We start from the raw sequence: 25824 nt of genomic DNA, 5'->3' as shown, positions 1-25824 counted from the left end.
GTGATGTTTATAAGCAAACCCCTTATGTCTATATATTAAAATTCTGTAATTGTCTGCTCTACAACTTTGTAGAACATTGTTACATTAGCATTAGCATTAGCATTTTGGAGGACGCCCCACCACCGGAAGGCTCCTCAACGCTTATCCCACTGTTTGGTGTGGTTGTGTTAGACCCTCATCCGGAACAATAATCCAACACGGGAGATACCATGTCTTCATCTTTTGATGAGTGTGTAATACAACCCAGGGCATAAGGGGGTCCGGGCCGGGTCCAAGCTATCCTCAGGGATGGGGAGGATCGTTAGTAAACACCTATCTAAAGTGCGCAAGGACCCCTACGTCACTTTAGTGGTATAGATGTTTGTAGGGAAGTTTTGGACTCAATGTTAGTAGGAGAGGTAAAACCCTAGGATACACCTCGGAAGGCGTTGCGGGTTGGTTGTAACAGTATTCCTAATTCCATTCTATGCTCACTAATTCGTCATGGCCTAGTGGTTAGCATTTTTGCTTACCAATCTAAAGGACGGGGGATCGAATCGCCCGACTTTGGTTTTTCGTTCATATTCATCAATTCAAATTTCTGTGTTCTTAACTTTCTCGTTGGGAGCAGATGGGAATCGAACCCAGAACCATTCGCTTACAAAGCAAACACCGTAACCAGTCAGCCACGGCCGCTCCCAACTTTGTTACACTCTAAAAAATATTCCTGCAAATTTAGAAAAAAAAACACGAAATTTTAAAATGAAACATTTTGTTCTAAATGTTAAAATTACCCTTTTGGGTCAATGAATATTCGAAAAGTACATTAAATTTCCCATAAAATGACATGTTCCAAAACTTATTACCGTCATAACCAAAAATGGGAGAATTTTTAAAACTTATTTAGTTTTTTTTTCGATGAAAAATACGTTTTTTTCGGAATTCTAAGTACGCCATCAAATCAGGCGTCTAATTTTACATATAAGTCCCTTTGACACCAAATTTCTATCTCATCACCGTTTCAGGCTGCAAATTGTTGAAAAACACCTCTTTTTTCGCATGTTCGAAAATGGAAGGGGTCGTAGCGCCCCTCCGTCACGAGATATCAAAAAACGGACCACACATCAAAAATAGACAAAACATTCTAGGAAAATCGATATGTTCAAAAATTCATTGATATTTCAAAAATTTTATCCGTTGCATGCCTGTTGCTACATTGCAACTGGCTCAACTATTGTCTTAAATATTCATTTTCAGAACTTTTAGATGAAATTGTTTGTTACTTGAAAATACTGAAATCGCCATGCTTTACTAAAACTCATAACTTTGTAAAATTATGGTTTATTATCACTGTTTTGGGTCAAAACTCAAACTATCAAAAAATTCTTCTTTCTTATTAAACTATGCAGTCCAGCTGTGCCACCCAAACTTGTTCCGGTTTCCAGCATCCGTATGATCCGCTCACCACATCACACACAGTGTGTGCTGTGTTGGGGACTTAACACAGCCGCTAGTTTTTTTTCCTACAGCAACACCACACACACACAACCGACCACACACCGCACACTGGTCGGGGCCGCGCGAGATGAAAATTGATCGCACCAAGGCGTCGTCGTCGGATGCAAAACGACGACAACCCAACCCAAAACGGAACTTGAACGCACACACACACACACTCGCACATTTTCCGACAAAGTGACACACAGACGTGCGGTGCGAAGCGAGATGTGCGTTTTTTTTCTGGTGTGTGCTCCAACTCCCATAAAAGAAGGAGCGAAAAAAAGCTCACGCACACAGATTTTTCGCTCAATTTGAGAGCGAGTGGTCCATTTAGAGCACGAGAAGCGGAAAGAGAGTAAGAGAGAGAATGGTTGCGTTGGAGAGCTTTCGGATGCTCGGATGCTGTGTGCGAACGCACACGTGAACCATGGAATCGGGCGGAATGAGAAGGATTTTGGGTGTGATGAGAGGATGTGGGAGTTGGGGGTTTTTGGGGCTGGTTTGTGGTTTGACAGGTTGGTTGGAGTTTTGGGAAGGTTCGATTGAGGTTAGGCTTTAAATGCTTCCAACGAGATTTTTAGATGTTATTGATAAAGTTAGATTTTTTTACGGGACTATCGCGGCAAATTCCATGGAGGGGACACTCCCTTTACTGTGTTCGGCGAGAGCTGGGAGAGCCGGAGGTTCTCCCGTCCGTGGGCTGCGCGTGGAACTGCTGCAGACCTGCGCAGTTGCGCGGCTACTGATCTTTTCTCAGCCATCTCCAGTTGCCTTTGAGCCCGCGGATTGATGAAATCGCTCGACTGTTTGTTACGATTGCGATTTGTTGTCATATTAGATAATTTTTGTTAAAAATTACTATAATTAACCTAGCTCGTTAAGGTAACACCCATCCCGGCGCCTGGGACGTGCGAGGTCGCGGTCGAAGGAATTGTGCGGAACGGAACCGTTCGTCGTCGTCGCCGCAAGGAGGACGACCTTACCGATGCAGTAGAGCACAGCAGCACCAGCTCCAAGAGCAGTGTTCCCCGTTTTGCCAAGCCCAACAAGAAGGTAGTGCTGCTGGTACTGCTGGTGAGCAAAGGAAAAATCCTGTGCGTGCGTGCACAGAGTCGTGAGGTCCCTCGACGTGTACTATGACAATGTCGAGACAGTGCTGCTGCTGACGAATGCTGACGACCTCCCCTGAAACCCCAAAACCTCAGCTGGGCCAGATCCTGGAATCGCCTGGATGGCTGAATTTGGCCAGCAAACGTAGTCCCAGCAGCTAGAACGGGGTTGTGCAGAGCAGTGTTGGCAGTGTGAGTTCAAGATGTGCATTGTTTGAGAAAGGTCCCGGATTGGCCAAGTGAAACGGAATATTTTTGGGGCGCACGAGAAGAAAATTCCATGGGGCGACGATACCCGTCACAAGTGAAGGCCAGAATGGTTACAAATTCCCCGTCCTCCTCATCCTCCTCCTCCCAAGTGATGCTGCCAAAGTGAGTGAATCTCGAGGAAGCTCAACCCCCGGAAAAGAAAATAAAAAAAAGTCAGAAAACAGTGAAATTTAGTGTTTCCAAAGTGAGCAGACCCTACCTAGACATTGTGGATATCCAGCAGTTCCCCCCCACCAAAAAATTCAACAGTAAGTTTCCGGATAACCAACTCCAAGCGGCCCATTAATCATCCCTAATCATTACCTGTTGGAACGTGGTGGCGCGCTGAATCGCGCTCGGGGTTGACTGACGTTTGGGGTGCTGACCGAGATTAAGGCGTGCACAGCCGAAAACAAGAACGTCACCGCACTTGGGGTGGATGCTGCCGCTGCGGTAAAAGATTGAAAGATGAAAAGCAAAACCCCAAAATTTCCACCTACTTTCTTTTGCAGGAAAGGAGGTTGGGAGGGGGTGTGGGAGTCAAAGTTGAGGTTAGGAGGTGACCCCCAACCCCGCACCCCTCTCTTCTGCTGGGGTGGACACCCTTGGAGCTTTTAATTTTACATTTTCTTCGGGATTTTTTTTTTACATTGCACCAAGGTTGAGGCGCTGGGAGGGACACCCGAAATTGCAACGTTACTTGCGGTGTGTGACGGGTTTAGCCCCTTTGTTGTGCGATTCTGTGTGCCCATTTTTGGGGTGTCCTCTGTTGTGTTGATGACGCTGTTGGGGCGCGATGACGTTATGCTCGGGATGGGAGTGTTCTGGGGTTTGGTTTTTGGGAGTTTTTTTTGCTGCTGCTGCTGGTCGTCGCATCATCTGGACCAAGTATTGAAGCATAGTATAAAAGCAGTGTGCAATTTTGCTGACGTGTTCGAGAGTGTCTGGAGGGATAAAGGGTTTGAAGGAGAGTGTTTTGAAGCTTATAAATTGAAAGATGCAGAATATGCTTTTGAATATATATTTAAAAAAAACTGGTTCTGATTTTCATATTTACTGAATGAAAATGTTTGCTGAGATTCCTTTTGCAATCCAACGAACAAGGGCGTATCTCCCAACGCTCGCTATGATCTCTGGTTGTTTACATTTTTCGTTACCAATTGCAATAAGTCCAAAGTGGCATTCCTAAATACCGTTTTAAAATTGGTTTGCGTTCAACTTACGAGTAATTGCCTATAAGAATACAAATTCAAAATTTAGGCTGGACGAGAATATCCACACTAAGCTACGCACCATAAAACATTATTTTTAGGGTGTACGGTGGGAATTGGAGGGTATGTTGATTCTATTTTTTTGAATTCATTTTTTGTTACCGTCAGTGGGGGTTAATTTCGATCTGGGAAGTGAGATTGGATGAAAGCGATTTATTACGGATTAAACTATTTCTAAGGTTCTTATCAATGAAATTAAATTCTGTTAAAAGGGATGTGACATCTTACGATGACTAAGCTGAAATAAATTTTGTTCCAAGAACAAATCCTGTCATTTTGGCAGCTGTCTAAAGTTGAGGTACGTTTTTGGCCAAAAATGATATCTCAAAAATAAAAAAAAATTTCAGGAATATTTTTTGTTATTTTTGTCTTCTAGAAAGTTGTTGGGCTTGCCAATCCAAGCAACTTGGTCGAAGACACCAAACTTTCATCTTTTAATCTACGCCTTCTACGACCAAATTTAGAGAGAGCAAAATTCATTCGGTACTTTATTTTTGCCTTCCTCACCTTACTGAGGAAAGGCTATAAAATCTCTAGAAAAATGAACTTCTTTGTTCGACCTCTTAGACCTACCTTCACGTATACCAATCGACTCAGAATCAAATTCTGAACAAATGTCTGTGCGTGTGTATGTCTGTAAGTCCGTGCACCGATAAATACTCGATTATCTCCGGACTGGCTGAACCGATTTTGATCGTTTTGGGCTCATTCAATATGGCTTGGGGTCCCACAAGACTCTAATTGATAATATGAAGTTTAGAAAAATACTTCAAAAGTTATAATAAAAAAACGAGTTTGCCCAAAGTCCGGAAGATTGTAAAAGGGTGGTTTTTGTATGAACCCGTCTTGTTATATATTTTTAGAATGGTATTTACAAGATCTTTCCAATGAGAAAATGAAACATCGATGATCTGTCAACCCTATCAAGAGTTATGAGCATTTGAGTGTTGTTTATACATTATTTTGAAGTCGGATCTCAGATATTTCAATGGAAACGATGTCCGTATGCGACCTATCGTTGGATGCGTAATCAAAAGACCTATCTAACGAGTCCAAAAGATTAAAGATCTGACCAGGCCTGCAAAATGTTTCCAACCCAGCGTACACATGAAGCAAACCAAAATGTCAGTTCACTGCTAGCATGTGACTGTAAGCCTACTGTGTCCGTTCAACCACTGCCGCCTGACTCGTGCCGGTCGGCTGCTGGAGAATGAGAGACGTGAAAAATTGAGCTACACTCACTCAATCCGTGTCATATGACTGACTCGTAAAATCCTCTCTAAACACTATTTTGACTATTTTTTAACAATTGAATGGTTCTAGACTGTGCAAAACACTTAAAACAACCATAACTTATATTCAAAATTACATTTCCACGCATAAATACCAACTTTTTGTGTAAAAACTTGTTTCTTTATGTGTGTGCGTGCAACGTCGAATGAGCGTTGGTCGACTACTGCCTCGCATTGCAGCTGCTCAGTGAGCTAGGGCACTCACGACTGAGTCGGGTTTGTTTATGTCACGGTTTTGCGGTTCAGTGAATGGATCTGAAAAAATCGTGTATGCGTCGCCTATTTTCGCGTCAGGACCCCTGACATTTTCAGCTCTGGATCTGACAACCCTATCGAGTTAAAAGTATACGAAGATTTTTTTTAAGAAAACATTTGTAGGCTAGACATTTTTATTTTACCAAAAAAGATATATTAATGTGAGCAAGAAAATTATAAGGCATCATTTTATGTCATTTCATGTAAACTTACACGCTAATTTATGCAGCCCACCATTATGGGAAAACTACGTGACCAAAATGCCAAGCTAATATTGACCGAAATCCTTCCCGCAATTCAACGGTCTGATGGCTAAAGCACCGATCCTTACCTGTGAGTGCTGAGTTTGAATCACACAGGATGCAAATATTTTTGTGGGTGCAGAACATCTGTAATTTAGGGAGACAATAAAATAAAATGGACATTATGGGCTATGATTGCTTAGTGAAAAAAAAGTATCCGTGCTAATTTTGAGACGAATTGGAAGAGGTTTAGGCAGTGTTGTGATCCTCACGCGCTCGTGAGCGCTCATTTTTCGTTCATTTGTGAGGAGGAGCGCTGCGCGAGCTAGCTCATGTTTGCCCGCGCTCACGTTTGCTCCAATTTTTTCATCTCGCGTGGAATCATCGCTAATCGTTTTACGTGTTTGAGAAAGTTTTTTTTTAATTCTGGATGGATTTTTTATCCCGCCCATGTGGATCAATCGGATAGCGCACAGGACTCACAATCCAGATATCTCCGGTTCGAAACCCGAAGCGGGCGCTCAAAAAATTTTGTGTAACAATGGATACTCGGCGCCATCGCTCCGTGCCATACTTACTGTCATACTTACACTTAGGAGCCCAGGGCGGTTAAGTCCTTGTAAATAAAAGGAAGACACCAGTGGTTGGTACTAGAAATGGTGGATTTTTTCTTAAGGCGCAGCAGGTCAGTGGAAACATTACTTAGCGAACTTTTTTTTGGATATATTAATTGGAATTGCTGCTTTTGAATAATAGGTTGGATTCAAAAGGGTCAAACATTTTGGAGACCTACAGTCAGAGTTTAAAGTATACATATATTTGAATACAGGACAGGCCTTACCTTAATACAAATTAAGGTAAGCAGAGACAATTTCTGGGGGAAGGGTATGGGCGCCTACACAAAAGGGCCTGAAAACCCTTAAAAAAATTACAAAAGAATGAATTGATTCAAGAAGAATTATGCTCTGGTAAGTTCGATTCAATGTTATGTGTTGGTTGATTAAAATATGTGTAATGTTGAACTGGTTTATGTACCTAAAAATTGTTATGACTACCTTTCCAGAGTGCGGGTCAGAATGTGCAACCATTAAAAAAAATCATTACATTTAATAAATCCCTCAGTGATTGGAATCGGCTGATTATTTTTGATAAAGTTAATCCTTGTCTTTCTTATTCTAAAAAATAGGGTATACAATGTTCAGAATATGGGGGATGATTGTTACTCTTTTAAAGCTTATTTCTGGTTTTATTTATAGGTACAATAAAAAAATTCAATATTTTGCTTTTTGCCTTCCTCACTGAGGTAAGGCTATAATCCTGCTCTAAAAATGAACTTTGCAAAAAAACGTCGTAGACCCACCTTCATGTATACATATCGACTCAGAATCGAAAACTGAACAAATGTCTGTGTGTATGTGTGTGTGTATGTATGTATGTGACCAACAAACTAGCTCATGTTTCTCGGCACTGGCTGAACCGATTTGACCCGAACCTGTTGCATTCGACTTGGTTTAGGGTCCCATAGATCGAGTTTTATACAGATTGAAGTTTCGATAAGTAGTTCAAAAGTTATGTATAAAAATGTGTTTTCACATATATTCGGATCTCACTTAAATGTATGTAAACTATGTCCGGGTCCATCATCCGACCCATCGTTGGTTAGGTTATCAGAAGACCTTTCCAACGAGCATAAAACATTGAAGATCTGGCAACCCTGTCTCGAGATATCCCGACTTAAGTGATATTGATGTACTTTTTGGAAGCCGGATCTCACTTAAATGTATGTAAACTATGTCCAGGTCCATTATCTGACCCATCGTTGGTTGGGTTAACAAAAGACCTTTCCAACGAGTCCAAAACATTGAAGATCTGGCAACCCTGTCTCGAGATATGTCCACTTAAGTGATATTGATGTACTTTTTGGATGCCGGATCTTCTTTAAATGTATGTAAACTATGTCCGGATCCACCATCCAACCCATCGTTGGTTAGGTTATCAGAAGATCTTTCCAAAGAGCCTGAAACATTGAAGATCTGGCAACCCTGTCTCGAGATATGCACACTAAAGTGATATTGATGTACTTTTTGGATGCCGGATCTCACTTAAATGTATGTAAACTATGTCCAGGTCCATCATCTGACCCATCGTTGGTTGGATTAACAAAAGACCTTTCCAACGAGTCCAAAACATTGAAGATCTGGCAACCCTGTCTCGAGATATGTCCACTTAAGTGATATTGATGTACTTTTTGGATGCCGGATCTTCTTTAAATGTATGTAAACTATGTCCGGATCCACCATCCAACCCATCGTTGGTTAGGTTATCAGAAGATCTTTCCAAAGAGCCTGAAACATTGAAGATCTGGCAACCCTGTCTCGAGATATGCACACTAAAGTGATATTGATGTACTTTTTGGATGCCGGATCTCACTTAAATGTATGTAAACTATGTCCAGGTCCATCATCTGACCCATCGTTGGTTGGGTTAACAAAAGACCTTTCCAACGAGTCCAAAACATTGAAGATCTGGCAACCCTGTCTCGAGATATGTCCACTTAAGTGATATTGATGTACTTTTTGGATGCCGGATCTTCTTTAAATGTATGTAAACTATGTCCGGATCCACCATCCAACCCATCGTTGGTTAGGTTATCAGAAGATCTTTCCAAAGAGCCTAAAACATTGAAGATCTGGCAACCCTGTCTCGAGATATGCACACTAAAGTGATATTGATGAACTTTTTGGAAGCCGGATCTCTCTTAAATGTATGTAAACTATGTCCGGATCCACTATCCGACCCATCGTTGGTTGGGTTATCAAAAGACCTTTCCAACGAGTCTAAAACATTAAAGATCTGGCAACCCTGTCTCGAGATATGGCCACTTAAGTGATATTTATGTACTTTTTTATTCCGGATCTTAAAAATAGATGAAATTTTTGTACAATTCCATCATATCAGCCATTGTTGGTAATAAGTGAGGAAGGCTCCAACCACATAGGTGGATTAAGTTAGTTTTTTGTGTTAAAACCATCTATTTAAGGTGAGCATGAGCATGAGCATGAGCATGGTTGACTGCCAATGAGCTGCTACTCCGTTATTGACAGATCAGCTGAAGTTAAACAATGAATCAAAAATGATCAGTGGGAGCCAACCATCCGTTCACTGTTTAACCTCTGAAGATCCCTACTTTATTAGTCAATACCGGCGCCCTCCCAAGAAGCCTGCAGTTCAACGAAAGGGAGGAATGTTAGTCCGATAGTTGAAGTTGCAGACTCATCAAGCACACAGTTTTTCGCTATATACTTGTTGATACCGCTTGAGACCGTTGAATCCACAGCATCTCCTTCAAGCATCACGTGATTATTATTTTTTGGGTTAGTAGGATAAGGTATTGGCTTTTCGATGCCTCCCGAGCTACGATGCTATGGGGAGGACTTTCATAGCAGACCCGTCGGCGAGCCTTCCGAGCAACGATGCTATGGGGAGGTCTTTTTGGTTAACACACAAAGTCACTCACACACAATTATTTCACTCCACTATTAATTAATCCAAAATGTCAGTGCGTCTTTCGATCATTATATAGAAATGGCTTTTCACCATAAAAAATAAAACCTGATTCAAAACATTATACACAATTTACCCGACGCCGTGCCTTCCGATCAACGATGATATAGGAAGGGCTTTGAAAATCACAAAACAATTAATTAAGATCTCAAAAAAAAAAATCACAAAAAAAACACCAATTACTCAACGAAAATTACGCTCAAGAAACAAATAATTCAGTAAGTCATGCTATTATTCGATCACCACAATCACTCACCCCTAACGAACAGCGACACAAAAGCACACAAAAAAAAAATAACCTGCATAATCACGATTTCGCGTCCCCACTTCCAGCGCACCAATGATGCTATTATTCGATTACCACAATCACTCACTCCATACGAATCACAGCGAATCAAAAGAAATGAAAATGAGCATGCAAAAACAAGACAACGCGTCCCCGTGGTCAGCGCACTAATGATGCCATTATTTAATTATAATAACCACGCACCCAAGCACACAAACAGCGACACAAAAGAAATGAAAATGAGCATGCAAAAACAAGACAACGCGTCCCCGTGGTCAGCGCACTAATGATGCCATTATTTAATTATAATAACCACGCACCCAAGCACACAAACAGCGACACCTGTTAAAACCATCTATTTAAGGTATTCAAAAACACAGAACAAAAACAATAAAAATGGTTTATTGGAACTTTTTTTAAAAAAATCTCCGAATTTTAAAAACTAAAAAATTAAAATAATAAATCAATAATTTAAACTGTTTGTACATGTTTGCTCGATCAATACAATGTTATTGGTTCAAATGTGGATTTTTCAATAAAAGTTCATCTTTCACGTCAATGAATTTTCCAATTCCATTTCATTACTTACTTTTGTTTATTTGACCACTGTCTTGTTTGTTTTCCCTGCCTGTGCGGAGATAGTTCAAGAAACTTCATGCCAAACAGCTGCTTCAACAGGGAAAAATGTACCTACTTTGGCTCACCAGCTCACGTGAACGCAAAACGCTCCGGTGAGCGCGAGCGAGCACGAACTACCTGATAAAAACTCATGCTCCAACTGGAGCGAGCACGCCTTCCGTGAACGCTCGCTCATTCGCAACCCTGGGTTTACGAAATCGCATTTTTGCTTACAAATCCCAATGACGAGGTATTGAACTCAGCTGTGAGCCAATAAATTATTTACGATTTATTAATTATTTGAACTATTATATTTCCATTCAAACTTTAATTTTTGTTTTTTCAACGAATTTGTTTACTTTATATAATATAATTCATCCTTCATCCTTTGAAAAAATAATAGTTTTGAAATCCTGAATCATTACAATAAAAAAGATAATCCGTCATGTTGGAGTGATGTTCTCCCTGTTTCCTGTTCCTTAAAGCCTCGGCCAAACATGTTGGCATTACTCCCACGTGTAGTTGAAAGTTACTTTAGAATTCCAAATTGTTATCACTTGCGAGCAGGCTCACAATGCCTTCCCCCTGTTTGAGACAGCCACGTGATTGTTATTTTCAGTTGTTTCTCGCAAACGTCTGCTGTTCAGCAAAGAACAACTTCAAATTACAAATGAAAAATCCCATCGTTTCTTCGCTTCTGCTCCCTAGCTCGGCTTATTATTAGTCTCGGAACAGTGATTTCACTTGCCGTGTGCGAAAAACAAACACAAACACTGTCAGTCCTCGCCGTCGACGTCGTCCTTTCCGGTACAGAGGTGTGTGCGATGTGTAATACATTGCGCTCTATAGTGAGTAGGATTTTTGTTTTCCCTTCCGACAGAAACACACATTACATTACAAACACACACACACACACGCAAACATTCCGTGCAGCGATTTTTTTCCTCTTGTGCCAATTCCAGGAAAAGGAAAAACTCTGGCAGACTTGTGTGCCCAACTAACTGGAAGAGCTCAAGAAAGCAGATAAGCTGGTGCTGGTGCTGGTGCTTTTGCTCTGCTATCTTAGGCTTTCCAAATTTAATCTACCAGCTCAGAGTCCGGGCCGGTCGGTCGGGGTGGCCAGAGAACCGGTCTTCTCTGCAGAGTCTGTCAGAACAACAGCATTCTTCGAGAGTGCTGGAGTGGTCTTTTTTTCTCCGGTCACTTCTTTTTATCCCATGGTGGCGTCCGTTTTGAGGCATTTTTCAAATCTGGGCGGGTGGAAATATAAAAGTGAAAATCTCAATTTATTATACATTTTAATTAGCTGAGAAATCAAAACATGTTATCACAAAAAATGAAGTTCTTTTGATTCTTGTAGAAAAAACATTACTTAATCCACCGATGGTGGTTGGTGCCTTCCTCACAATTATGTACATATTTGTTTCTGTAGTAAGAATGTGAAACCTACAAATTTTATCTAAATTTTACTTCTAACAAAATATCTACATGGAGTATGGGGTCTAGAATCCCAAAAATCATTGGACGTAATATTAGAACAACACTTACGGGACTGTTTCACGAGAACTGTTCACTTTCAATAGTTTTATTACTTAAAAGTTTTGTAAGCCTTCAGGCAGTAAAAAAAAAATATTTGTTAATTTTTCCCGGGAGTTTCAAATCAACAAAATCCCGGGAGCCAGATCTCCGGATAGATCCGGACAACTTTTTCATCAACATATATGAGATCCGGCCTCTGAAATGTGTAAAAATGACACTTCGGTGCTCATAACTTTTGATGGGGTTATCAGATCTTCAATCTTTTGGGCTTGTTGGAAAGGTCTTTTGATTACCTATCCAACGATGGGTCGCATGATAGATCCGGACAACTTTTTCATCAACATATTTGAGATCCGGCCTCTGAAATGTGTACAAATGACACTTAGGTGCTCATAATTTTTGATAGGGTTATCAGATTTCCAATCTTTTGGGCTTGTTGGAAAGGTCTTTCAAATTCCTTTCTAAAAATGTATGATCAGACGAGTTTGCTTACAAAAACCACCCTTTTACAATCTTTCAAACTTTAGCCAGAATCGTTTTTTTAGCATAACTTTTGAAGTACTGATCAAAACTTCATAATATTAACTAGGGTCTTGTGGGACCCCAAGACGGATCGAATGAGACCAGAACGGTCCAAATCGGTTCAGCCAGTCCGGAGATAATCGAGTGCATATTTTTCGGTGCACGGACTTACAGACATACACACGCACAGACATTTGCTCAGAATTTGATTCTGAGTCGATAGGTATACGTGAAGGTAGGTCTACGAGGTCGAATTTAGAAGTTAATTTTTCGAGTGATTTTATAGCCTTTCCTCAGTAAGGTGAGGAAGGCAAAAATAACATTGAGTAAAGTTGATTTTTTATAATGACCATATTTGATAAATAAATTTAACTTTGATTATGGTTTATTTGCCCTCCTCACTGAAGAAATGCATTAACCCTCTACATCCCAATTTTTTTTCGAAAATGTTTATTTTTCCTGTGTTCATTAGGTCATTTTAAGCAGCTTTTGTTTTACGAAAATCTTTACTTCTTTTGTTTTATTTTTAGTATTTTAATTGTATTTTTATCTTGATTAGTTTATTTTTGTTTTTGGTAGTATTTGGCCTATTTTAATACCTCCTATCATTACATTTTGCCTATCTAATTTTCCCATGTTTTCATAGGCATTTTTAAATTGTAAAAAAAGCGTAGAGACATAGTCTGGTTCACTAGAAAAATACTGCATACTTTTTTTTTACTTAAAATATAGGAAATGTTAGTAAAAGACACTGCCTAGGTTAAACCCTAAAAAATGACTTTTTTAAAAACATTGGCAAAGTTAAATGAAACAAGTAAAACCTCCAACCCAAAAATTTTCTAAAATTTAAAGAGTTCTTCTTTCCAATGCTTTTAAAAGATCAAAATTTGTTTGAAAATGGATTTTTCGCGATTTTTCAGATCGAAGTCCGTCTAAAAGTGGGGTTAAGTTGTAGAGGGTTAAAACCAATCAAAAAACGAACATTAATTATACTTCCTAGGCCATCCTAGATCATTAATTTATACATATCGACTCAGAATCAAATTATGAGTTGATGTCTGTGCTGGGATGTTAATAAAAAATATGCACTCAGTTTTCTCGGCTCCAGTTGAACGGATTTTGTCCATCGGCCCAGTTTCAAGTCCTATAGCTTGGCATTGAAAATCATAAAGTTTAATAAAATTGTTTAAGAGTTAAAAATAGAAAACGTTTCAAAATGATTTACTCATGTGAACCTAGGCATCCAAAGGCTAGAATGGGGAGAGATCACCAACATCTATTTTTACTCGAGGGACCCTTCCACCTTTGGATTTTAACTGACGACCTTTGGATTGCGAATCCATCCACTGACCAGTGACTCCAAGGAAGTAGTTTTTTTTTATTCAAAATGTCGTTGAGTTCACACCCCGACTTCAAAAAGTATCAACTACAAACAATATGTCTTGTATATATGTTCTAAACAATCCCAAAAAAATCATAAATGTTAGTAAGGAATTTATTTGCTTTGTTTCTTGCACAAACGAAGCTCCCAAATACAAAATTGGAGCTTTCCCACGACCCCACAATTTGTTATTATTTTGCTTTTTCCCCCTGCTCGGCAAATTATCGATTTTCCTCTGCCTTTTTCCTGTGTCAGCCAGTCGTCGTCGTCGTCATCGCTGCTTTTGGGCTGCTGGGTTGGCCCACAAAAAAACCGCTCAAGTTGGCAAGTACCAGTGCCAGCCAGAGAGTGCCAGCAGCGCCCAGCAGTCCGGGGCAGAGGCCGAATAAAAATGTGTGATTACTTTCGGCATTTTATTGTTTTCTGCATAGCAGCCAGCCAGTCAGCCCCCTCTGAATTGGTGTCGTTTGCCGAAACGCGGGCTCAGACCCCGGGTCTCCAGAATCTCCTCTGGCCGGTTTATAGCACTATAAGAGTGGTGTTAAAACGGAAATCTGTTTTGAAAGTGTGTAAATACTCGAATTTGCAGCCACACGCCAAGCGGAGCGGAGCCGAGAAAAAGTGCATTAAACTGAGATGGCCCCCCAAAAAAGAAACCAAAGGGGGGGAGGGGGTTCATTAACATTTTAAATTCAGAGGGGGTTTAACATGGGTTTTAATTTAAATTTCTTTAGTAAATTGTTAGACAAAATAAGTATCCGTGATAAACATTTGAACATTACTTGGTTGAGTTCTATTAAAATTTAGTGAAAGGTTGACAGAATTAAAAATTAACTAGTCAATTTGTTGAAGTTAGTTGTAATTCTAGATTGATCAATATTCAAAACCATTTTATTTCAATTTTCAACGTTTTTGTTTCGAGATCTCATGCATCGAGTGATTGGGCAGTATTAGCTCAATAAAATTCAAGAGGTTGGATTCCTTACATATCCAGCAACTCACCAGCAACTTCTACGTTGATAATTCACCATTTGTCTGTTCATGCTACATTCTGAACATGAACAGTTTGAGCTATGCTTAAAACTTGTAGCATTTTCACCGGCTCATACAACCGTCTGAAAAAAAGTTGGAAATGCCTTTTTTATTATAACTTAAGGTAGACGCATCTGTTTTGGATCTACCTTGTTGGAGGTGATTCTTGACATACTTCCGGATCGAATGCAATAAGAATAATCCAAATCGGTTGAGTTTTCGCCGAGATACAGCCGGATGAAGTTGCATTTCCAACTTTTTTGACTCCCTTGGTGCTTCGCGTAAGTTTTGACCCCGTTGGTGCTACAAGTGTTAAACACCATGCGACCCCTTCAAAAAGCATGAGCCACCTACAAGAATATGGAGGCGCATGGCTCTTGGTAGAAACGAAGTTGACTTTATAGCTGTCGGCCACTATTGCTAGTACCAAACATATCTACAAGGACTTCGCCACCCTGGGCTCCGAAGTGTTTTAAGGTATGGTATGGCCGAAGGGGCATAAATCTCATATTTACACCAATCCTTTCAAAAAAGTTCGCTTTAATTCATGTCCAGGAACATCTTTCCAGTGAACTGCGAACAGATTTATGAAACAGGAGGTTATATCCCAAAAAACAATTCGTCATCAATGGACTTCTTGGTGCTTCTATCTTTTTCTTAGAGATGTAAGCAAAACTAGATTCTCTTTGAAAGAGCACATTTTAAACAAAACAATGAATTCAAACGCTGAAACTTAAAAACTGGAGCTTTATTTCGGCCTTAACAATTGTCGCATTACTTTTTATTTGTTGAATTGTTAAATCGAAGTTCTTCATACTGGAAAGTACAATAACGTCTCACAAGTAGGTTTAGTTTTACTTGATAAATTGTTTTGAAACATAGTATTTTGTTGAAAAATAAAACAACTTTTACTGGGATAGTAAGCCTTAAGAAATGTCAATAGAAAAGTTGCTTCAAATTGCCATAAAAGTGTTCCATGTTTGTGAGTGTACCAAATACGTGGAATAACTGTGTTCAAAATAAGAAAAAGAAAAAAAAAAACGCATTTTTCATAATTTTTTTATTAGGCCGCTGCAATTTTGTGTCTCAAAATCGAGAGTTTTATAGGAAATTTATTGTACATTTAAAATCTGCGTATTTTGCAACTTGCTGGATTAATTTAAATGGTTAAGAGCGAGTTTTTCACCGATGTGAAACAGGTCGTATCGAGGTGCTGCGATTTGGATGAAACTTTCAGGGTTTGTTTGTCTATACATGAGATGAACTCATGCCAAATATGAGCCTTCTACGACAAAGGGAAGTGGGGTAAAACGGACTTTAAAGTTTAAGGTCCAAAAAACATGAAAAATCTTAAAATTGCTCGCATTTCTGTAAAACTTCATCAATTCCAACTCTCTTAGATGCATTCGAATGGTCTTTTGAAGCCCTTCAAAGTGTGCTATAGACATCCAGGATTGGTTTGACTTTTTCTCATAGCTTTTGCAAATTACTGTTAAAAATGGATTTTTTTAAAACCTTAATAATTTTTCCCAACAGCCTCCAACACCCATACTCCCATAGGTCAAAAGTTAGGGAATTTCATGGACTATAAGCCTACGGTATTAACTTTTTGGCCAATCGCAGTTTTTCTCATAGTTTTACGGTTTTTCTAGAACAAACATTTTACAACGTTAGTTTTTGCCCTGAAGGCCTCCATAGCGGCACTTTTTGGTCTCAATTTTGACATATTCGGAATCCTCAGAAAATTTTACATTAGGTTGAGGTGTTGTAATTTTGAATTTGATTGTAAAAAATGCCATTTAGAATTAATTAAAATATTATTTAGCATTTTGTCGGATTAAGGGTAAAACAAGTTTCCGCCTACTTGATACAGCATTTCGACGTCGTCGTGCTATCTTGTCGCACCCGCCATTTTGACGTTCCGAGAAAAACGCGTTTTAATGTTTGACCTTGAATAAACAAAAACGAGAGCACGCAATGTTAACAATAACAAACACGTTTTGTTAGGCTCACCATTCTGTGCATTGTCCCAAAGTTTGGTTGAAGTTGGTTGCTGGAGTCCCGAGTTATAATTACAAATGTTTACGGTAGTCTAGCTTGTACGTGCGACAAACGCATCCTGACTTTCCTGGCCTGAAATCCCTATGGCCATTTGTCGCACTTACATCAATTTTCATGGAGTGACAAGATAGCACGACAAGATTGAAACTACTTTCATATGTAAAGTGACAAAAATGCACGGAGTTTTTTCGGTTTTTGTTGAATATCTCAGGATTGAAGTCGAATTTTGGGGATCTGTGAAGGTCAAAAGGTGAGGCATTGTGAGCTGCACAAAATGGCGTTCTTAACTCAATTTGGCCCAAAATGCACGTACGACAAGTTAGCACGATGGCGACGATTTGACGTATTGAGCATAGGGTAAATAAGATCTATTTCTTTTTTCAAAAATGTTTTATTTAATTATTTTTTAAAGCAATATTACAACTCCAATACTTCTAACTTACGTGAAATTGTCCGAGGATTCCGAATATGACAAAATTGAGACCAAAAAGTGCCGCTATGGAGGCCTATATGGCAAAAACCAACGTTGTAAAATGTTTGTTCTAGAAAAATCGTAAAACTATGAGAAAAACTGCAATTGGTCAAAAAGTTAATACCGTAGGCTTATAGTCCATGAAATTCCCTAACTTTTGACCTATGGGAGTATGGGTGTTGGAGGCTGTTGGGAAAAATTATTAAGGTTTTAAAAAAATCCATTTTTAACAGTAATTTGCAAAAGCTATGAGAAAAAGTCAAACCAATCCTGGATGTCTATAGCACATTTTGAAGGGCTTCAAAAGACCATTTGAATGCATCTAAGAGAGTTGGAATTGATGAAGTTTTACGGAAATGCGAGCAATTTTAAGATTTTTCATGTTTTTTGGACCTCAAACTTCAAAGTCCGTTTTACCCCACTTCCCTTTGTCGTAGAGGGCTCATATTTGGCATGAGTTCATCTCATGTATAGACAAACAAACCCTGAAAGTTTCATCCAAATCGGAGCACCTCGATACGACCTCTAGAACAAACCGAGCAGAATCTACAAATACTGCCTCTTAACAATAGTGTTCGAAGTTGTAGAGTAGAGAAAAACAAAACCTATGACGCATAAATAAGGCTACCAACTTTACGGATTTTTTCCTTACCATACGGATTTTCGAACCTCTTAGCGGATTTTTAACAGGCCGGAATTTTGGTAGGGAATTTTACGCATAATACGGAATTGTACGGAATTTTAACAACTTTTTAATCAAGCTTTGATTTGGTCGAAGCTTTTGTTAACTATAAATTTCTATTTTACAATGGGTTTGATTTAAAAAGGGAGAGTTTTCCGGGGTTTTCTCAATTCAAACTTGATTATCAATAATTCTAGAGTTTTTTTTAACTATTGTCTTTCATATGTTGATAGGATCTTTTGAAAAAAAACTTAAGAATTGTTTTTCTAGAAATTCCTTACTAAATATATTTATCCATTTCCAAAGGCTTTCTAAAACTTGTGAAAACATTTGAGCATTTAAATTAACAAATCTAGAGTTTTTTTAAGGTCCTATAAACTGTTGTGTTTCACATGTTATAGGACCTTTTCAATAAAAAAAAACTCTGGAAAAGTGTACTTGAAAACACTAAGAACGATATTATTCGTAAAAGCAAACTTGACATTTCGTAAACTTTTAAACGTTTAACAAAAAAAAAAAATTAAGAACATAATGATTTGATTCAAATCACGGTTTATTTTATGAATACTTTTAAACTTGCAAGTCATAAGCATTCTGATAGCACTTTGTGAAATTTGTTAGCTTTAAAAACGACACAGTTTTATATTTTTAATTCTCAAATTTATTAAATTTAATTTATCTAAATAATTCATTGACAGTTTTTGTTACACCATGGTGTCATATCGGCAAAGTGTACGGATTTTTGCTCAGCAAGAGTTGGTAGCCTTACGCATAAATAAGGAGATTGCTTGCTCTCTTAGTTATCTGAAATCTATGAAAAAGATGTTTGAAATGTGATGATTAGGCATAGTGACTTTTCACGAAAAAAAGTGCAATTTTCACGGGTACCACTATCCGTTTGTGGATAAAATATTTGTAATATTTGTTATTTTTATGCATTGATTTCAGAAAATCTTTGAATTTCACGAGCTTTGCGAAAATTGTGGAAATTCACGGATTAAACGCAGTCCGTGAAATCGTGAAAATTTACTTACCCTAGTGATGTTTAGACCTGTTTTTTTTAAACATAAAAATTCTAACGTGTGCAAATTCAGCAATTTTGTCATAAAAACGACTTATTGGACGTTTTTTGTGGCTCGTGCATTGCTGGAATGTGGGGATTTTTCTTCGATAAACGAATAGTCATTTATTGTATTTTTTAAACTATAACCTTCAAATTCTAGTAACGTACCAGAACCATAATTGACAGTTATTGCCAAAAAGAGAGAATTACACCATCGACAACCTTAAGCTCTTTGACTTTTGCAGTGTTCTGATATCAACACACCATTTTCTGAAAAATCAACAAAGGCTTGCTTGCTTGTTATTTTTTACTTTAAAATGGTCGAACACTCTTTATTACTCTCTAAAAATTTAATCTGCAAAGTATAAAAAAAAAAACAAAAAACAAATACAAATGAAAATTGTTGTTCTATATGATAAAATACTCTTCTGGGATATTGACGATTTGTAAAGAACATTAAATTTCCATAAAATGAAAGGGGTCGTTTCGTCCCTTCGTCACGAGATATCGTAAATTGACCTCCAATTTGTAATAAAGGACTGAAATTATCCATTAGAACAAAGTTTCACGCAAATCGAAGGGGGTCGGTGCAACTTTTTTTTGGCGATTTCGTGTTAGTTGGCTAAGAATTTTGAGCTGTGTTATCTTTACTATTCAAAACCATGTTTTAAGTGTAACGTCATGCTTCGAATTCCCGGACGCTTTGAAACCCGGACACCAAATTTTCTTTTATTATTTATTTGGATATAAGTTCGTATAATATTTTTTTTAATGTGTTATTTGCTAAATTCAACATGAACTTTCATTTCAAACTACCAAAACAATAAAATAAAAATATGATTTTACCAAAAATGTGAATCATCTTATTGAAATATTTCATAGGCATTTGAAGCACCGGGAAGGCAAAGCAGAAGTTAATGGTTATTTTATTTTCTTAAATTCTTGCATATTTTTGTACAAAATATCTATTATTTTGATGTAACCAGCTTATTTGAGACCAGTCCAAATTAAAGCGATTCATAAGCAAAAGTGTTTGGATTTTGAATTAGCTTTTATCAGTGTTATGACGCAAATAAACGCATTCAGTGTACTACTGAAATTGTTCTCCAGATTCTCAAAGTAAAGTAGTTCTACTCCCCATTTCCACCATCCATGTCTATTGAGTCACCTTAATTTTTTAATCATTGGATGTCGCTTTACTCCGTCGTTTCATGTCTTTCATTTTTTGTTTGATTCTGCTGACACTGATATGCTCAAAGTGCCACCAAATCGCCACCGGCAGCAGCTGGCAAACAAACCGGGCGACGACCTGGGGGGGACGACCAGTTCATATCATTATGCGTACGTAATGTTGAAAAAAAGCGTTCCCAGCGAAGTCCCTCTTTTCGCTAGTGCAAAGCCAGGTCGGTTATGCTGTCGACACCCCAAACCAAACCCAACCCCCCCTGTTGGTCTCTCGCGGAAACTGTTTGGCGAGGCTTTTCTCCTCCCGGTTAGGCCGTTTCCGGTGAGTTTGCATAGTGTGTGTGTGTGTGGAGGTGCTTTCACCGCCACTACCAGAAGGTCTTCTTCTTCGCACTGATATGCCATGTTTCGTTAAAATAAACATCATATCAGGGGGTTCAGCTGGTATTCATGGAATAAATTTGCTGCTCCGGGTTCTGCTGAGCGGCTGTTGATGTCGTCGGCTTAAAATAGAGCCAATGTTTGTTTTGAGACTGTTTTTCGCCACTTCCGTCCCCGTGTGAGTGAGTGTGTGAGTGTGGCTTTGACGGTTTCAGTGATGTTTGCTCAGTAGTGGCCTGGAGGATCGTACTTTTTTCTTTTTCTTCCTCTTTTTTTTCTGCTGGCCACACTTGCCAAGTTGGAGGGTTCGGACCTGAAAGGAATGGACATTTTTGATTAGAACTTTGTTTGCAGAATGTTTGCTGAGCTTCTCCACTGGAAGAGGAAAGTTAATCCCTGTCGATGCTGGATATAATTTAATCAGCGAAAGCAGATGCTTGTTTGTATATCTTGCTGATGAAAAACAATGTTAATTTTGAATGCAAGTCCATATGCTGTATACACAAATTGATGAGATTTTCAAATAAAAACGTTTATGGCAAGTTGAAAGTTGCTAAGCATTACTTATAGCTTGATTGAGATAGAGCTATTCTACAGACGTTTAAATTTATTGCTGCATCCAGGCGAACTTCTCCAAGAAAACCAACCTGTTGATGATTTTTTGTCAATTTCCTTGTCAGCACCACTTAAAATCATGTATTTCGCTTTGTTTACACACAGATTTTCACATGGTTTAACGATTTCTGTAAGACAAACATTTTACAGCGTTAACTTTTGCCCTGTAGGTCAACAAGACGGCACGTTTTGTTCTTAATTTTAAAATTCCACGTAAGCTTGAGGTGTTTATGTTGTTAATTTGATTTAAAAAATAATTTATTTAAATATTTAAAAAGTTAATCACGGTGTATTTTTCCGAGAACATTATGATAAAAAATTCGGCAAGTCAGATATTTGGCACCATGAAAGAAAGTGCTCTTTCCCGACATTTTGCGGGGTCTGGCGAAATATTTCGTCGGGGGGTATAGAGCAACTTTTTTTTTGAAGATTTTTTTCGATTTTATATGTTTTTTCTTCAGAAAAGTCGATGGAAATCGATGGGTTCTTGTTCGAAAAATATCAAATTATTCGCTCTACACCATTGCCTTGGCGTTCTCGATTGCGAGATTCCTAATCGAAACTAAGTGTCCGAAGGCTTGATTGTTGAGGCAATTGCAAACCTCTTTTCACACCTTAGCTTCCATCCACCCCGGGATTCGAACTGATAACCTTTGGATTGTTAGTCCAACTGCCTACCAGCGACTCCACCGAGGCAGGACCCAGGGAGACGACTCCTACACCTGGACTGAGCTATCGACCTAACCCTTTAGGTTAAACCGGGGCCAACATTTACTTACCCATCCGACGGAAGGCGTGGTCAGACAAATCTCGTCTTGAAAAATGCCACCGGGACCGTCTGGGATCGAACCCAAGCCGACTGGGTGAGAGGCAACCACGCTTACCCCTACACCACGGTCCCAGTTCATGTTCAAATCCATCACATTTCCTAGGAATGTGCCTCAAGAGATTCTAAATTACATATTGGACCTCGGATAAAAAGTTTCCAACCCAAATTTACCAGTTTTCTAGCTTTCTTTGAAATAACCCCAAAATTCATGGAATTTGTTTACCCTGCGATCAAAACGTCAAATGCTATATCAACCCCTTTTTGCACCTAATGCGCCAATTTGTTAAAAACAATTTTAATTCATTCTAAAAGGCATTTTTTAATGACAAGTTTATGACTACACGGAGAAAAAAGAGTTCCCAAAATCGTGAACAAGTGTTCATGAAAATGGGAACCACGAACAAAGTGTTCAAATGCCATGGTACGTTTTTCAAAATCGTACTATGGGGTTTGAACACTTTGTTCGTGGTTCCCATTTCGATGAACGCTTGTTCGCGATTTTGGGAACTCTTTTTTCTCCGTGTACAATACCTCAAACATACATAGAATTTCGAGGATTCCAAATATTTAAAAAATGAGACCAAAAAGTGCTGTCTTGTTGACCTACAGGGCAAAAGATAACGGTTTAAAAATATTGTAATAAAAAAATCGTAATTTTATGAAAAAAACTGCGCTTGAGCAAAAATCTAAGACCGTAGGCTCATACAAGGGTTTCCAGCTAGGCCTCAGACTCACAAGTAATTAATAATTACTTTGATTTTAAGCTGGTAATTAGTTTATTCATGCTAATTCATGGTAATTACAGTAATTTAAAGTTTTTGAATGGTAATTTAAGTCATTTTTGAATAAATCAAGTTTTTTTTGTGAAATTGTTCTAATTAAACGAAACATTAAGATGTTTATATATAATCTATTGGAACAGTTTTTTTTACTTCAAATAAGAGTTTCACACAAAGATAAAAAAGACAAAGATTAAAAAGACTGTTTCTGTATGTAGAAGGCCTTATTCACTATAGTTCTCTTCTTAAACTTTCCTAAAATTTATTGTTAACGTGTTGTTTAGGGAAGCTGATTACCAACAAAAAGGAACGCCATGATATATTACCCAGTGAAAAATGTTTTATGAATCCAAAATCTATTTATTTTTTATTAAATAATTGTAAAAATAAGATTTATTTTGCCAGAATTACATTAGAATTGATTATGTTTGTATGTTTTCCTTGTAATATGCAGTCAAAATAATTTGAAGTTTATGTGGATCAAATATTTCAATTATCATTGATAAAGGCAAAGTTTTCAAGTGATAGCCGTTTAAAAACCAATAGAAATAAAATTAAGCGTGAAAAAAATCATAGTCTGCAGAATTTGAGAGTCTTGTAATATCTTTTTTTAAGAGCTTAAATATTTTCCTGAAATATTTCCAGATATTTCTAAGACAAATGATTCAATGTTGTTGACTAATATTCAGATGATGAAATTAAATCCAATGTAAATGTCACATTCTACATTATCCGTAGTTTTGGTAACGGATTTTTTTTAATATGCTTGAAAAAAAAACTAACAAAATAATGTTAAACCAATGTTCGAAAAACATTTTTAAGCTTAACGCTTATTTGATGAATTTCGCAGTTTTCATGAAGAGCCGCTGCAAATATTTTCTAAAGTTTATGTTTGGCTTAAAAAATAATCGGTTTGGTTGAACAAAAAAAACTTTCTTCCTTTGCCTGATATTGAGTGTTTCTATTTTATTTTATAAAGTTTTATTTTTGACAGAGCAATCGAATGAGCTATTTATGATTAATTAAGTTTAGAACCGTAGAAATAAAAACTTAAAATAATTTAATATTTATTCTTTTTTATCATTTTGGAAAAGTAATTAAATAATGTATGTAATTAATCATTCCAAACCAGTACTTTGAGTGAATAATTGGCAGACTGGCAAGTAGTAAAAGCTACTGGAAACCTTTGAATTATCCGAAGTAAATTTTCTCCAAGATCAAACATTTCACCAAAATATTACAAAAATATGGAGATGTCGACCTGTACGTTTCTGAGATATTAATTTTGTGATAATAAAAACTGAATTTTCAAATCGCTGCGCGAATGAATCACTACTTCGTTACATAATACTCCACTCAACTTTGAATTTTCATAATCCTGTAACCAATGGAAACTCAATCCACTTCACCCGCCGGATGAGTGCCAGCTTAGCCACTCTGATAATGTTTCCTTCCTTCCGTCCCGTATCAAGATACAACATAATTATATCACCAGCAAGCCAGCCAGCCATCGTCAAACACGCTGGTTGGAGTGTGCCACATGACCACGGTAAACATCATCACATCAGCGTGTGTGTGTGTGTGTACTTATCTATGCTTGTGGCTGACGATATCATGACGATGTTTCATTAACTTTTTGCTGACTTGCAACTGTCGGCTCTCTGGTGGCCATCGACGTTTGTTTGTACACACTTTTCCACTCTAAGGCACGATGTCAAACATTATATTGTCCACCACTGCTACCGTTATTGAGTTTGTTGGGGGTTTGTGCCTGGAAAGTATCGGTTTCAGTTAAATCCTTTTGCTAATTAAAACAAATATTTACAGCAAAATGGAGCGATAACGGTGACATTATTTCATTTCCAATGCCCACTGACGTTTTGACAAACAATACGACGATCGACATTAGTTGTTGCACTATTTTTAGCTAACAAAGATGTGTACCGTAAACTGGGGTCAATCGGGACATATGGGGCGAATTGGGACAGCAGTTTCAACCATGTTGGAGCAAAATATTTTAATTTTTCTGGTTGGTTTTGGTTAGAACAAACTCAGACCAACAAAATTTGTACATCCATTTCCAAATTTAAAAGCTTTAAGTGCTCTAAAAACTGCTGTCCCTATTCAGACTGAAGTCCCGATTCACCCCAGATTACGGTAATAAATTCTTTTGCATGCGAATAATTTTTTGTTAGAAAACTGACAGCAAAAATCAACTTATCAGCTCTTTTTTATTGTCACATCATTGTGACAGACTCCGGTTGCCAAAATTCCCCCCTCAACCGCCAATGATTTGTAACGTTTCGATTCTGTAACGATTTGGCTGGCTCGCTCTGCACCCCCAAAAGGTCATCAAAATTTAATATCGCCAGCAACGAGCGGGCGACAATCGTCAATGAAAATGCTCAAACTTGGTCAACGAGGGTCGTCACTATGTTTTCCTTCTGCACCGACTGGGTGGGGGTTGTGGGTGTGGGAGGTGTGAGTGTTGTTTATTGCATCTGCCATCGACCGGCGACGACAGCCAACGAGGATGACGATGACTGCCAGTTCATCGATTCTGAGCCAAACCAACCGTCGTCGGTGGCGGACGCTCTGTCGATCCATCAGGTGATTGAATTTCCGCTTGAAAGGATCGTAATCATTTTTTTTGTTGCTTCCACCGACTGCCGGAAATGCTGTAATTCAATGCGAGGACGGATTCATTTCGGAAATACTGGGAACACTGACAATAAGAGGAGGGGGTGGAAATGGAGGAAACTGCTGATTTTATGAGCCCCAACGATGGGGCAAAGAAGGATGATTTCTGTGAGGCAATTGGAGATATCGTGAGTTGGAGCATTTTTTTTATTGTCTTCATATTACGGTAATTGATTAGTGTCCTATTGAGGTGATCTTTGAATGGAAATTATAATCTA

The 25824-nt window shown here is 38.3% G+C and overlaps 1 protein-coding gene across 1 annotated transcript in view; it reads left to right on the top strand.

Annotated features, from left to right (window-relative positions):
• The first annotated feature begins 2263 nt into the window (after positions 1 to 2263).
• The window catches only part of LOC6039236 (acetylcholine receptor subunit alpha-like 1), a 232809-nt gene continuing 209248 nt past the window's right edge, over positions 2264 to 25824 (top strand). Inside the window, exon 1 of the mRNA XM_038264193.1 lies at positions 2264 to 3106. The gene's annotated coding sequence lies outside the window, so the exon portion shown is untranslated. The remainder of the gene's footprint in view (positions 3107 to 25824) is intronic.

This window comes from Culex quinquefasciatus, chromosome 3, assembly GCF_015732765.1.
Source record: "Culex quinquefasciatus strain JHB chromosome 3, VPISU_Cqui_1.0_pri_paternal, whole genome shotgun sequence".
Lineage (NCBI taxonomy): Eukaryota > Metazoa > Arthropoda > Insecta > Diptera > Culicidae > Culex > Culex quinquefasciatus.
The sequence above is the reverse complement of the archived record's forward strand: the minus strand, read 5'-3'. Positions and strand labels throughout refer to the sequence as shown.